The sequence below is a fragment of the Odocoileus virginianus genome, chromosome 22, assembly GCF_023699985.2.
Source record: "Odocoileus virginianus isolate 20LAN1187 ecotype Illinois chromosome 22, Ovbor_1.2, whole genome shotgun sequence".
NCBI lineage: Eukaryota > Metazoa > Chordata > Mammalia > Artiodactyla > Cervidae > Odocoileus > Odocoileus virginianus.
The window spans coordinates 23624716-23638772 of NC_069695.1; the positions used below are offsets into that span (position 1 = coordinate 23624716).

Genomic DNA, 14057 nt, shown 5'->3' on the forward strand with positions numbered 1-14057 from the left:
TTATACACTTTATTAATAGTATATTGCAGTTACACCGTACTCATTGGCGCTCACACTGTCCCATCTCTCGTTGGTGGAAAGTTACTCAAACTGGCTCCTGAGTTCTACTGACTCAAATGTGTTCCTCGTTGGGAGTCTTCTCGCTTTCTGAAATGACAAAATTTCCAGTCTCGTCCTGTATATTCTCTGCACAGACGTGGAATAGAACATTTCTCCAAGGACTCCTGACTCTGTTTAGTGATAAGTGATATCTAGAGGCCATAATTTGGGCGCTAGAGGTGTCAGTGCTTTGGGGTTGGTCATTGCTTCTTGGCCTTTTCAGTGGAAAGAGCTAGGAACATTTTTAAGAGAAATGCTATGAGTTGAAACTGAAGAATCTTGGATCTCAAATTCAGGACCACTGGCTGTTTATTTAGCCTTATTGATTTTATGTCTAGTTCTCTTTTCAACCAGTTAATAAATGTATTTGCTTTATTGCACAGCCGCAGTGTTATCACCAACAGTATGATTTCTGAAAACAGTTAAAATATTTTTGCAGGTTTTTTTTTTTTTTAACATTATAGTAAATCCCACTGGGGATGTTTTAGTGAAATGACTGTTTTGAAGACCCTGGAGTAGCTCTCTCTATATCATTATGCTATCAACTCACTTTCAGATATTAGGAATTGCCTTCATCATTAATTTTTTAAATTTCATTTTAAGTTACGTGAAATGTGTACATTTTTTCAAAGTCAATTCCACAAAGCAAGATATAGTCCATGAAGTCTAGCTTCCTTTCCTATCCCTTCCATCCTCCATTCTCCTATAAATAATATTATGGTTTCTTTTCCCTCCACTGTTTTTATTTTAATACTACAAAATACATGTATATATTGGTTCCCTCTTGTTTTTAAAAACACAAATATGCATACTCTGCATGTGGTCTCTGCCCAACCTCTCACATTTTAGTAAAAATGACTTAATATTATATAGAATGACTTTTTAAAGAGTTGCTCCATAGAGAATGGATACATGTTGATATATGGATGAGTCTCTTTGCTATTCACATGAAACCATGACAACATTGTTAATCGGCTATACCCCAATACAAGATAAAAAGATCAAAAAAAGAAAAATTGCTCTGCAGAGGGAAACAGGAAAAGGAAAAGAAGAAGTTGCCTGTCATTCCAGAGCTGAGAGAGGATGGCCTACAAAGTCTGCTTCTGGGCTGCCTGGCTCAGTGAGTGGGAGGTCAGAGTGGCCTGCAAAGTGGTGGGCGTCGTTCTGGGGCTCTGGCCAAGTGATCCTAAGCCAGGCAGGTTGGTTTCCCGCTCCCCAGACTCTGGTTTAATCCAGCATCTTATCCTCCAGCCTCATCTCCCCTCCCCCCAGGAAGAAGGGCAGGGTGAGGAGTCATCGCCCAGCCCCTGGAGCCTTCTGTGGGGGAAGAGCATGCCAGCTGATGTCCTGACCGTGCCCCCGCTCTCACCCCGCACCCTCCCACTGCCAGGGAACACTGAGGGCCACTTACCCCGGAGCACAGGGAACCTCAACTGCAGGTTGGGAAAATAGGAATTGTCTCCTTCCAGTTTCAGCAAAGAGCATTTACTTCTGAGTGGGACTTCAGGCATTTCCTATGGGAAGATAAAAGCAGACAGACACCAGAGCCCAGGACAGTCCTCCTGGCCCCGCTGGGGAGGCAGGGGGTGGGTGGGGGGCTGGTCTCTCTGTGCCCCCTGCATGGAATTCTGCTCGCCCCAGGGAAACCAGGCTTCCTGGACAACAGGTGTTTTCTCTCTGTGTGTATTGTCAGAGGCTCTGTCAGACTTGGTCCCAGCTGAGGAAATTGTTCATTGAAAAGAAACTTCTAGATTTTTTTTTTCTTCTCTTTTTAAAAGATGTTCTATACAGGAGTGTGAAGTGACTGTTCAGTGAGCATCAAGATGATGAATAAATATGACATCGTTAAGTTTAATGATAGCAGCCTAAATCTCATTAAGCACCTACCATGCACACCAAACTCACTGAGTTTCATTTTACCTGTGAGGATGGTGAGACTCAGAGACATGAAACATATTGCTCACACTCTTTCATTTTAGTCAGTAGCTGTGCTAGGATCCAAAATTGGATTTCTTTTTCTTATCTGCTCCCTACCCTTCCCTCCATCGTTGTGGTTTTTTTTTTTTGAACCATCACAAGTTGACATCACACATCTCCTGCCTTTGATGAGAGCCCTGATGTGTGTTGGGGGCAAAAAGTTGATATGAGAAATAACAGAATTTCAAGATGAATGGAAAGAACCTGGGCAGTTCGAGTTAGTAACATACCTCACCTTTCTGCCCCTTGATTTTTTCCCCTGAAGAACGGTAGAAAAGGAAGTTCCCCAAACTGGGATCTCTCTGGGTGCACCCCTGGTGAAAGACAGGGAAGCGTGCTGCCCTCCATGGGGCGGCGAAGAGTCAGACACGACTGAGCGACTAAACAAACGAGTGCACCACCTCCGCTCTTCCACAAGGGGTCAGTAAAGTCCTCTTAGTGAGCTGAAGACCCGTTACTGCCATTAACCACTATGGGACTTAGCACTGGGCCAGGAGGATCGTTCTGTTATTGACGGGACCTCTGACCTTCACTCCTGCAGTATCTTGACAGGAGAGCAGGCTATTTTGACTAGGTGTTAATGAGAACCAAATCTTTGGTTTACCATTTACATGTCTGATGAGTGGAAGAATTTTTCACAGGCCAGACTAGGGCTGCATTCATTTCAACCCCCCCTCCCCCTTTTTTTTTCTCCTCCACAGTCTGTGTACCTTAGGTACCAAGTGCCCCAGGAATATTAAGATACTCCTTTCAGCCCTGCTTTTCCAATCATACCACCAGGCAGGGAGAGAGATGGGAAGGGTCCTAGGAGCCATGACCATACCAGGAAGGCTTAGCAGTAACATAAATATACAGAGGGACTTCACTTGTGGCTCAGCTGGTAAAGATTCCCCTTCAATGCGGGAGACCTGGGTTGGGAAGATCCCCTGGAGGAGGGAAAGGCTATCCACCCCAGTATTCTGGCCTGGAGAAGTCCATGGACTGTATAGTGGTGTTGGAGAAGACTCTTGACAGCAAGGAGATCCACCCAGTCAATCCTAAAGGAAATCAGTCCTGAATATTCATTGGAAGGACTGATGCTAAAGCTGAAATGCCAATACTTTGGGCACCTGCTGCAAGGAACTGACTCACTGGAAAAGACCCTGATACTGGGAAAGACTGAAGTCTGGAGCAGAAGGGAATGACAGAGGATGAGATGGTTGGATGGCATCACTGACTTGATGGACATGAGTTTGAGTAAGCTCCGGGAGTTGGTGATGGACAGAGAAGCCTGGTGTGCTGTAGTCCATGGGGTCGCAAAAAGTCAGACATGACTGAACTGGACTGAACTGAACTGAAATATACAGAGAAGTTAACTGCAAGTCACCAGGATGTATCTAAATAAATCCAAAATAAATCATCCTTATTGTACATCCCCCCCCCCCCACTCCATCCACCTCATCACAGAAATGTGGGGCTACCTCACGGCCACCTGACACAGAGAAGTGAAAGGAAAGTGAAAGGAGAAATACTGAGTGGTGGTAACTGATTGCATTTAAAATATGATACTTTTGCTATTTTGCAAACAACATGACCACATGAACATACTCCTGGACCTTTCCCAGGATTGCCTGTCTGGTGGGGCCTGCAGCTCAAGCTTCTTCAGTTCTGAGGGGAAGGACCCTGTGGACACCCAACTCATGCTCAGCCTTGCCACAGCTGGGAGGGAGAGAGCAACCCCAGCCCACTGCCAGCAAGGATATGCGTGGCATCTAGTGACAGGCCCTCTCTAGCAGTAGGCAGGCAGGTGACAGGATTTCCCCATACCCCTGAATATTGCAGTCTCTGCTTTTTTTTTGGGGGGGGGGTGTCCTCCATTATTTTATTTGTATTCTGAATCTGCTCTGTGGTCACTTAAATAAACTTCTTGCAAGTTAAGATACATTACCAATCAGCAAGCAGTCAAGAAAATAGAAAGTAACCCAGGGATGTCCTGGTGGCTCAATCGGTAAAGAATCCACCTTCAATGCAGGAGCCGGGCGTTTGATCCCTGGGTGGGGAAGATCCCCTGGAGGAGGAAATGGCAACCCACTCCAGTATTCTTGCCTGGAGAATCCCATGGACTGAGGCGCCTGGCGGGCTACAATCCATGGGATCACAAAAGAGTCGCAGACAGGACTTAAGGACTAAGCCAACCCCCACCCCCGACTCCAGGCGTGCCAGAGGCAACGGGAGCACCACCCTGCCTCATTGCTCCTGCAGCCCAAGGGACTTGGTTGTTTTCTATACATATTTACCTTTGGTGACAGCCCCTAGTTGACTTGCTCCTGCGTCCCTCCCAACAAAGTTGTAACTGGTTCCCTGTATTAAATCTTCCCCTGGAATGCCTGAAGTGCTTTCCATTCTCTTGGCAGACTCTGGAATGCAATGTAATTTTGGGGAGGCTGTGGGTCGTTACATCAGGAAGGTCAGGGGAGACCCCCGCGCACAAAGCATGGCGGAAGTGAGCGTGCTGGTGGAGTAAGTCTGCGCCGCCATCTTGTGTGATCCACTCTCCTAGGGCCCGCACTGTGAAAGCTTTACTCGCGCGCTTCTCCTTGGCCTGAAACCTCCACCCCACACACCTCTCACATCCTGAACCAGAGCCCTGGAGCTTCCCGGGAACTCCCAGGCCCTCGAATCTCTCCTCTATCTGCCCTCCTGCAACTTTTAACAAGCAATTCCCGCAGCAACTATTTGTCAAGGATCCATTCCAGGATGGCCTTCGGGTAAACCTTCGTGTACTGCTTACAAAGCATTTTATGTGAGTCCATCTCGGTTGAGCCAGATTATAAACAAATTGGTGACAGGGACGAGGATTTCTCGCGGGCCTATCCCAGTTCTCTCTGCATGTCAGCACTGAATAAATACACGTTTGATTGATGCGGTTCTGTCTCCCCTCTGAGGACCAAACCTTTTGGCAGTTTCCTCCAAGGAGACTGGAGACTCTGGGTGGAGAAGGTGGTGTTATCTCTTGCAGAAATTCTAAGGGTATTTCCCCCATCTTTGCTGATGGGCTCTTGCATACTCCTCAGCTCAGAGCAGAGGCAACTGTCCTTCTCCAGTAAACCAGTCAGCAGCTGTGATTCAGGGCACATTCCTGGGAGGGCAAATCCCCTCTCACACCCTGTTTTCTTGTTTACTGTTTTTCTCCTGCAACCAGAACATACATTCTGGGAGGGTATGGCCTCTGCCGATCCTGGTCACAATTGTATTCTCAGAGCAGAGTCTGGCACATCACGGTAGGCATTCCTTAAATATGTGCTAAAATTTTGGAGTGAATACAATAACATGAAATTGCTTCGTAAATTAAAGGGGATTATCAAAAGTGAGTTTTTCACCAATGCAACAATAGCTAACAATTATGTATGGTTTACTGCTGCCAACCACGGTGTTGAGGGTTTAGTATCTCTTATTATCTTGTTTCATTTGCACAGCAGTGTAAGAGAGATCTATTATTATTTATGAGTTTTAGTCAAATAAATTGTTTTCTTAGTAGCATAGGTATTGATAAGAAAGAAGGGAGATAGAGTTTCCAGTTGGTTAAACTGTGATAAACCCATACCTGGAGGAACTTGTCATTCTTTTTTTTTTTTTTGAAAACATGACATTGTGATGTCAAACTTGTGTCTTGTTTTCCCGAAGCAACTCCTCTGAACTCGGCTGGGCTCTGCATGCGGACACAGGGTAAAGTAAATGGGCCCTTCAGAAATATGCTGACCTGTCATTTCACTCACCCTTCTCCCCTCCTAATCTTCTAATAACTTGATTGCTGGGAAAGGGGCCAAATAGGGAAAGCCCTGCTGGCAGGCAGAGAATTTCTGCTCCAAAGGGAACTTTGGGGTCATCAGCTGGCCCCCTTCTTTTTTCCCAGGAGGACATTCAGTCGTCAGGAAGACGGTCTCCTGATGGGACAACATTGCTTCTCTTAGCCAAACTCATTTTCCCAAATCAGAAGATGAACCATACACTTCATCAGTATGTCCTGAACTCTGCTAGCTAACGCGATGATTTTAAGGAACAAGGGGCCACCGCTCATTTCCTTTGCTAATTTCTTCCTGCAAAGCTGACCTCAGGTATTTTACTTGGATCCTTTAAAAAATATTTGGGATCCCATTATTCCCTTGAGTGATACATGGGTATCTGTTCTGATGACAGCAAAATAATAGTATACTCAGTGAAATGAAGTGCTGGGATTTTACCGCATGGTATAGAGATAGGTCATCCAAAAACCTGCGGGTGAAATCTATCATCACAAATCCGAAATCCCAACCCACGGTGGAAAATATTTCTGGAGGGACTTGTAGGCAATGGGCAAGACAACTTTGTTCTGAAGATCGGTTTACAAAAGCATTCTTCTGGGGGCACAGTACTTGAGGGACTAGCCTACTGTGTTCCCCCTTTGCCTGGCAAAGTAATAAAGCAACTCTTTCCTTCTCCTCCATTCAAAAAAAAAGAAAGTTCTTCCTTATTTCTGAGTTGTATAAGAAAGCAAGAAAAGCAGTGAAGACAAAGTTCTAATATTCATTTATATTAACTCTAGAAATGTTTTATTTCAAAATATGTGCTTGCCATTGCTTTCACTGAATAAATGAAAACAATTATAAAATGTAGCCTATGTCCTTCCAGAATTCTTGCTGATTGTCAGAAATGGGAAAATATCGTAATTTCCCATGAAACGCCAGCATCAGCATAACAGGTTAGTACCATGCAGTGCCACGCCATCGTGCATTTCCCAGGCCCCTCACTAAAATGTTGTTTTAAAAAGACATTCCGACTGCCTCCAGTGCCAAGTGGATGCTGCCTGGATGTTCCGTGATGGTGATGAACAGCCTTCTAAGTGCGTGTACTGAATTTAAGAAACACAACACCACAGCACGTAAAATCACATGCCAGATCTCACACGGCCGCCAAATCACATCCGCCTCTATCTCTCTGGATGATCCTTCCCCAAAATATAGGCCTGGAACCTTGCCCTGAGCATCAGCCAGCTGGACATGAGCAGGCCCGGGTAGAAAGGGAACTCTAGGTCTGTTCTCCTATAAATCTCAACCAGAGCCAAACCTTGATTGTCCGTGGTTGCGGGCAAAGGAGAAGGGTGCTGTGGGGCCATGAGTAAGCAGAGCTTGCTGATAAACTCAAACCTTATTTTAGGCAATTGGAGAAAAATTAATTTCCAAATTCTTTGGTTTTTTTTTTTTTAATGCACTAATGAAAAATGTAACAAGTAATGACAATTATACTCAGAGTCTTTTCTTTTTTTTTTTGTATTGAGGTATAGCCATTCATGGGGCTTCCCTGGTGGCTCAGATGGTAAAGAATCTGCCTTCAATGCAGGAGACCCAAGTTCGATCCCATCTGCTGGAGAAGGGAATGGCTACCTGCTTCAGTATTCTTGCCTGGAGAATTCCAGAGGAAACTTGTGGGCTACAGTCCATGAGGTCACAAAGAGTCGGATACAGCTGAGCAGCTGACACTTTCACTTCTCATAGTGATTAACTGTCTTACAGTTTCAGATGAACAGTGAAGGGACTCAGCCATACGTATACATGTATCTACTCGCTTCGAGCTTCGAGTCTCGGAGTCTTTTCATTATAACCATTTTACTTTCTGGGGTAGGCACTGAGGAGAGATAACACAGCCCAAACATGGTACCCAGGTGGAGCTGGAACAGCAGAGAGGACTCAGGAGTTCCCAGACTGGAAATCAAGTCCCCAGATAATTGAAATTTAACTACGATACTGATTTCTTGTGTAATTACCCTGGAGTTAGCTTCTACTGTGTAAAGGGCACAATCAATCTGCAGAGATTAAGTTTTAATCTAGAGGTTCACATTAATATTTAAGTCCCTCAGGTCAAATACTTAATCCTTGAATAAGAAACTATATATTTAAAAGTCTGTTACAATATACACATAGGCAAGCAAATGCTCTGAACACAGCCCAGCAAATAGCTAAGAGGAGTTACATTTGGGAAGATGGGAGGGACCAGTAGAAAATAGGTATGGGAGTGGGGTGTTTTTTAATTTTGGCTGTGCCATGGGCACATGCGATCTTAGTTCCTGGCAAAGGATCGAACCTTTGACCCTGGCTGTGAAAGTGCAGAGTTTTAACCACTGGACCACCAGGGAAGTCCCAGGAGTGGGATGTTTTTTAAAAAAGTTCTTTGCTTAAATTTTTAAAATGAGAGTATAAATGAGAGTATAAAATAAGAGTATAAAATAGCATTATGAAAGTGAGGTATCTTTTTTTTTCTTCTTTTTGGTTGCACTGGCTTCTTAGTCCCCTGACCAGGGATCAAACCTGTGCCTGCTGCAATAGAAGCTTGAAGTCCTAACCCCTGATGACCAGGGAAGTCCCCTAAAGTGAGGTATCTTGAGTCAAAGCTTCAAGAGGGCGGAGATGGGTCCTGCAGCCCCATATCTGTGGTACATCAATATATTTGTGCTGACCCAGCCTGAAAGACCTCTTGACAAGTTTCTTTTTGAAGCTGTATTTGTCCCACTGGGGTAATTTTATTTTCTGAGAACTGAAGTTTGCAGTACCCTTTGTGAATTGACATTCATGCTATCCTTGTATTATGACTGTGCTTTAAAATTACTTGCTGTTTCAGTACCCTTGAGACAAAGTTGCCACCTGCTCTCTTTTTTTAAACAAGTAAAGAACTAAAACAAAAGATGCAAAGTATCTTTGCAAGGTCTTATAACAGTAAAGAGTTAGCAAAGGCTAGGAATTGTTTTTGCTTTCAGGTTCTTTGTGATATGTTGCTTTTCCAAAAGTCTTCTGTGTGTGTTAGTCACTCAGTCATGTCTGACTCTTTGCAACCCCATGGACTGTAACTGGCCAGGCTCCTCTGTCCGTGGAATTCTCCAGGCAAGAATACTGGAGTGGGTTGCCATTCCCTTCTCCAGCGGATCTTCCCGACACAGGGATCGACCCCAGGTCTCCTGTATTGTAGGCAGATTCTTTACAATCTGAGCCACCAGGGAAGCCCTTTCCAAAAGTCCTCAGTGTTGTAAACTCTGATGGGATCTGGGTAAGCCTTCAGTTTCCTAAATGTTCCATAATCTAAAGTGAAACCTCTTCACTAGTCAGGACTGGGGACAGAGACATGAAGAATCGGGTTCTTCTTCTAGGGCCTTCACAGAAAGATTCCCTGTGATTTCCTCTGGGTTCCTCACTGGAGACTGACTCAGGGGCCCCAATGTCACGACCCCAGGGTGGTGTTAGGGTCGTGGGTAACATGTTGTGTGGACACAGTGCCAAATGCAGAAATGACTTCCACTGTGGGGAATATTAGAAAAAACCTGTTGAATTTTTTAGGGGCAAATTGACATGGCTCATTTCTTGTCAATGTGGACTTTGCTTCCTCTCTCTCCTACCCAGCTCAAATCTGGAATTTATGTTCCAAGAGTAGCCAACAATGTCTTATAAAGTTGAAAGAAATCAAGGTGTTATGTTTCCCCCTGCCAACTAAGTGGTCTATATTTTCTTTTATGAATTAGAGTTTGCAGTAATAGAACAGCATTGATGATACTGTTGTTGTTCAGTTGATAAGTTGTGTCTGACTGTTTGCAACCCCAAGGCCTGTAGTGTACCAGGCTTTCTCGTCCTTCAGTATCTCCCGAAGTTTGCTCAAATTCATGTCCATTGAGCCGGTGATAGCATCCACCCATCTCGTCCCCTGTTGCCCCCTCCTCCTCCTGCCCTCAATCTTTCCCAGCAGTGGTAATATACAGAGGAGGTTATGCCAGTCCAATGAAGAGGATACATTTTCTTCTTCCTTTTTTTTGGTTGCTCCTCTGGAGAAGGAGAGAGAATCTCAGTGGAGAGAGGCTTTGACAGGTACAGTATAACTTATCAGGCTTTCAAGTAACTAGCTGAGGTTAGCCTCAGTTCAGATATGTCAGAGCTGTCAGAGGCCAGGCCTGAAATCTGTAAGGCATTACAGACTGAAAACCCAGCGAGGACGGCTGAAGGTCTCAGTGGGAATTCCAGCACACAGAAAGAGTCTGGAGTGTCTCCACGCTTGGGCCTGACCCTTGATAATACTTGGAGTTTGCTTTTTTTGTTGTTGTTGCAGGATTACTAAGTTCCCTGGGTTTTTGTTCTTTTGGCTCCTGAAATTGGTCCATTGCACCTCTGGGACAATTCATCATTATGTGGGGAGAGGCGAGGGATCACCTCCACAGGGTCCACCCCCGCCCTGCCCCCCAGAGCTGGGGGAAGCTTGGTTATTAGAGATTAGCAGGCAGAGCTGACACAATCCTCCATGTTAGCTGGGGAGAGAATGGATGCCTGCGAGCAGAGATAAAGTTTTCAGACGCCTTATGTTGTTAGTACTGGTTTCAGAGATGCTAGTGGAAGCCAACAATGGTAACAAAATGCACTGCCTGAAACGTGGCTTCATTTTCTATCCTGCTCACCAAAGTGAGTGAATGAACTGCTTCTCCAAACAGGCAAGAAAAAATACTTGAGTAGAAAGAAGTGGGATTTGAAATAGAAACTTTGGGCCAAATTGACCGGTGGTCCTCAGCCATCCACATAACCTCTTTGACCCTCGGTCTTCCCACAGGTACAATGGTGATGATGAGGATACTTTGTCAGCTTGATGAAGGACCATGTAGTGATGTTGTCATCTATGAGGTGACATTATTAATAGAGGCTTTAAGGTAATTATGAATCAGCACAAACTTTGTGAAATCAACAAAGGATTGGACTGCCACTGGATTACTCTAATCAAAGTGAGATGGTAGGAAAAAATGTAGGCTGCAGGAGAAAATGGCCAAAGGAATGCAAATCCTCAACTGATAGAGTATCTCACAGGGTTGTAAGCTGGTCTCCTTCTCTCCACCCCTTGCCTTATTGGAGGGTCTTATAATTGAAGGAGGCTGGAAAATAACTATCCAACAAAATGAGAAATGCCTACCTGTCTAATCCAGCCTTGTATGTGTGGAGGAGGGGGAGGGAGATTTGAATTTCCCTGCAATAAAGCTCAATGAAGAAATTTTATTTTAAAAATCCTCTGGAGTAACAGGATGGATTTATTTCCTACCTGTGTAATCTTGGCTTTTCTGCAGTCATTCCATTTCTAAGTAACACCCCAGTTCAGTTCTCTCTGAGAGAAAGGGAGTCTGCATTGCACGGAGTCATGTTTTGATTTTATTTTGTAACTGAAAATCTAATTATCTGTCTGTCTCTGTCTCTGATTGTTGTTCTTTTATTCTTGTTTATCCCGAAGTCAAGTTGAAGACTCCAAAGTGCTGCTTCCAGGCTGATCCCTGAGAACTCCATGCTGGTTTTGTACAGAACACAGCAGAGGTCAGGATGAAGGGAAGGCATAGTGGAAGGAATTAACTCAGATCCACTCTTGTTTTATTTTCCATGGAGTTTCACTGAAGCTTGTGTTTTGAATATAGTCAGTTATACAAAGCCCTGTGAAGTGAGAACGTAGGTGGTCCTGCTTGTTTATGCCTTGAAGCCATGCATTTTTCAGTTCAAGATATAAATGGTCTCTTTTTTGGGTGAATATCCCTTTCAGTAGAGCTTCCCAGGTGGCACAGTGGTAAAGAATCCGCCTGATGATGCAGGAGATGCAAGCGACACAGGACAGACTTGTATACTACACATAAAACAAAAACAATTTGCTTTACTTTTAAATTTCTTCATTGTTTTACTTGTCCTTAATCTGAAAATGCACACTCCACACTCCATCTACTGAAATTCTCTCCTTTGCATCATAGAAAGCCCGGCTTCTTTCTCTCTCTGAATCCTACCATCCTTCACAGTGAAGCTGTCTGGGACCAAACCGAAACTCATGCAGCTCCTGACACAAAACTCAGGACATAACAAAAACTCAAAAGACCTTCACTGCTACTCTGTCACTGGATATCGCAAAAGCTTCACAGCTTATTCATGTACCATTCACTGACAGGTGAGATAACATCTTTTATCAATATTCTGTGTTGTCTTCCTCCTAGAAAGTTTCGTTTAGTTGGTAAGTGGTAAGGTCCCTGCTGTTTAAAATTTTTTTAAAAACTTATTTATTATTTGATTATGTTGGCTCTTAGTTTTGTCATGTGGGATCTTTCGTTGCAGCGCATAGACTCTCTAGTTGTGGAGCCGGCCTAATTGCCCCATGGCCTGTGGGGTCTTGGGTCTCCCACCAGGGATCAAGTCTGTGTGCCCTGCATTGAAAAGTGGATTTCTTTTTTTTAAGTTTACTAATTAATTATTTGGTTGCACCGGGTGTTAGTTGTGACCTGTGGAACCTTTAGTTCCGGCAGGGATTTAGTTCCCTGACCAGGGATCAAACTCGGGCTCTCTGCATTGGGAGCACAGAGTCTCAACCACTGGACCACCGGGGAAGTCTCCGGCCCCTGCTTTTTCCCAAAAGCTTTTCATATGGTCCTGATATGTGGTTAGAGTTAGGAAGCACTGATTCTGTAATACTCGTATGGTTCTTTCATTTCCATCCATGAATGCCTTCCATCCTCCACTTACTGTGAAAGGGAGGGAGAGATTCCTGTGCTTCTTACTTTCTTGTGTCTTCCCCAGGGTCTCACATCCAGGGTCTCATGCAGTGAGCTGAATGAATGAGGTGAGTGTGTTGTGGACTGAGCTACATCTATAGTGAGAAAAATCACTAGAAACGAAATGGTTATGTCAGAAACACGTGGCTTTTGTGGACTGTAGTAACACATAGCACTTCCTCTGTGCCAAGCATGTAACATACTGACTCATTGATCCTCACCATAACCCTATATGGTAGTTAGTTTATTATCCCCATTTGACAGATTGAGAAACTTGAGGCTCAGAGAAGCTGGTGCTATATTTAAGGTGAAGGCAGGGTTATAATCCCAGTCTACACATCATTATACTACAAGTGCCTTGAGGAGACCAGCAGATACCACAGTGTCTGTAGCAGGGGATGAATAAATATTTGCTGGAGGCGTGTGTAAGTGCTAAGTCACTTCAGTCATGTACAACTCTTTGCAAACCTATGGACCATAGCCCTCCAGGCTCCTTTGTTCATGGGATTTTCCAGGCAAGAATACTGGAGCCATGCCCTGCTCAAGGCGATCTTCTTGACCCAGGGATCCAACCCGTGTCTCTTAGCTCTACCTGCATTGGCAGGCAGGTTCTTTACCACAAGTACCACCTGGGAGGGGTGAATAGAAGTGTATAGAATAGTCCAGACCTGGACATATTAAATTTTCATAGGGAAGAGGACAATCTGGAAAAGTAATCTAGGTTGAGTTGTGCGAGGTATGACTTCTATAGGCTGGGAACTGGGGTCCCAGGATCCTTCAGGTGTGTTGATAGGGTTACCAGATGTCCTGTTGGCCTGGGCCGGTCCTACCTGATGCCTACTGTAATTACTAATAATTACTAATAGGGTCCTCATTTCAAATGCCCTGTTTGGATGGTAAATGATATCAGCACCTTAAGTCTAGAAAGGATGTGAAAAGACGCAGACACTCTGAATACAAGGAGGCGCATCATATACTATTTCCTTAATTGGTACTCCCGGGAGGTCGACTCCTTTCCCTTTCTGTGTGTGAACGCTGTGATGGTTCTGTACCTGAGGGTGCTGACTGCCCCCTGTGTCTCAACTCTGTAAATCCCAGGACCTAGCTTCCCAAGAACGCCTGTATTTTTTTTTTTTTTATTCTTTATTTTTATCTGTGCCAGGTCTTCATTGCTGCCAGCAGGCTTCTCATTGCAGTGGCTTCTCTTGTGGCTGGGCGCTGGCTCTAGAGAGTGGGCCCCAGAGTGGTGGTACACAGGCTTAGTTGCCCCGAGGTATGTGTTATCTTCCCGGATGAAGTATCTAACCCACGTCCCCTGCATTGGTAGGTGGGTTCTTAACCACTGACACCAGGGAAGTCCGCTCTGTAGTGTTGATGACTCCATGAGATTGACCCAGGCAGCTGGGGTTTGGGTTACCCTGCCACATCTTCC

At 44.7% G+C, this 14057-nt stretch overlaps 1 long non-coding RNA gene across 1 annotated transcript; it reads right to left on the reverse strand.

The window, feature by feature from the left end:
- On the reverse strand, window positions 1–4585 carry LOC110130017 (uncharacterized). Its single transcript, XR_002311695.2, has 3 exons — window positions 4353–4585; window positions 1511–1613; window positions 1–147 (listed from the first exon to the last, which is right to left on the reverse strand). It is a non-coding gene; the product is annotated as an uncharacterized lncRNA (long non-coding RNA).
- Between the last annotated feature and the right edge of the window lie 9472 nt (window positions 4586–14057).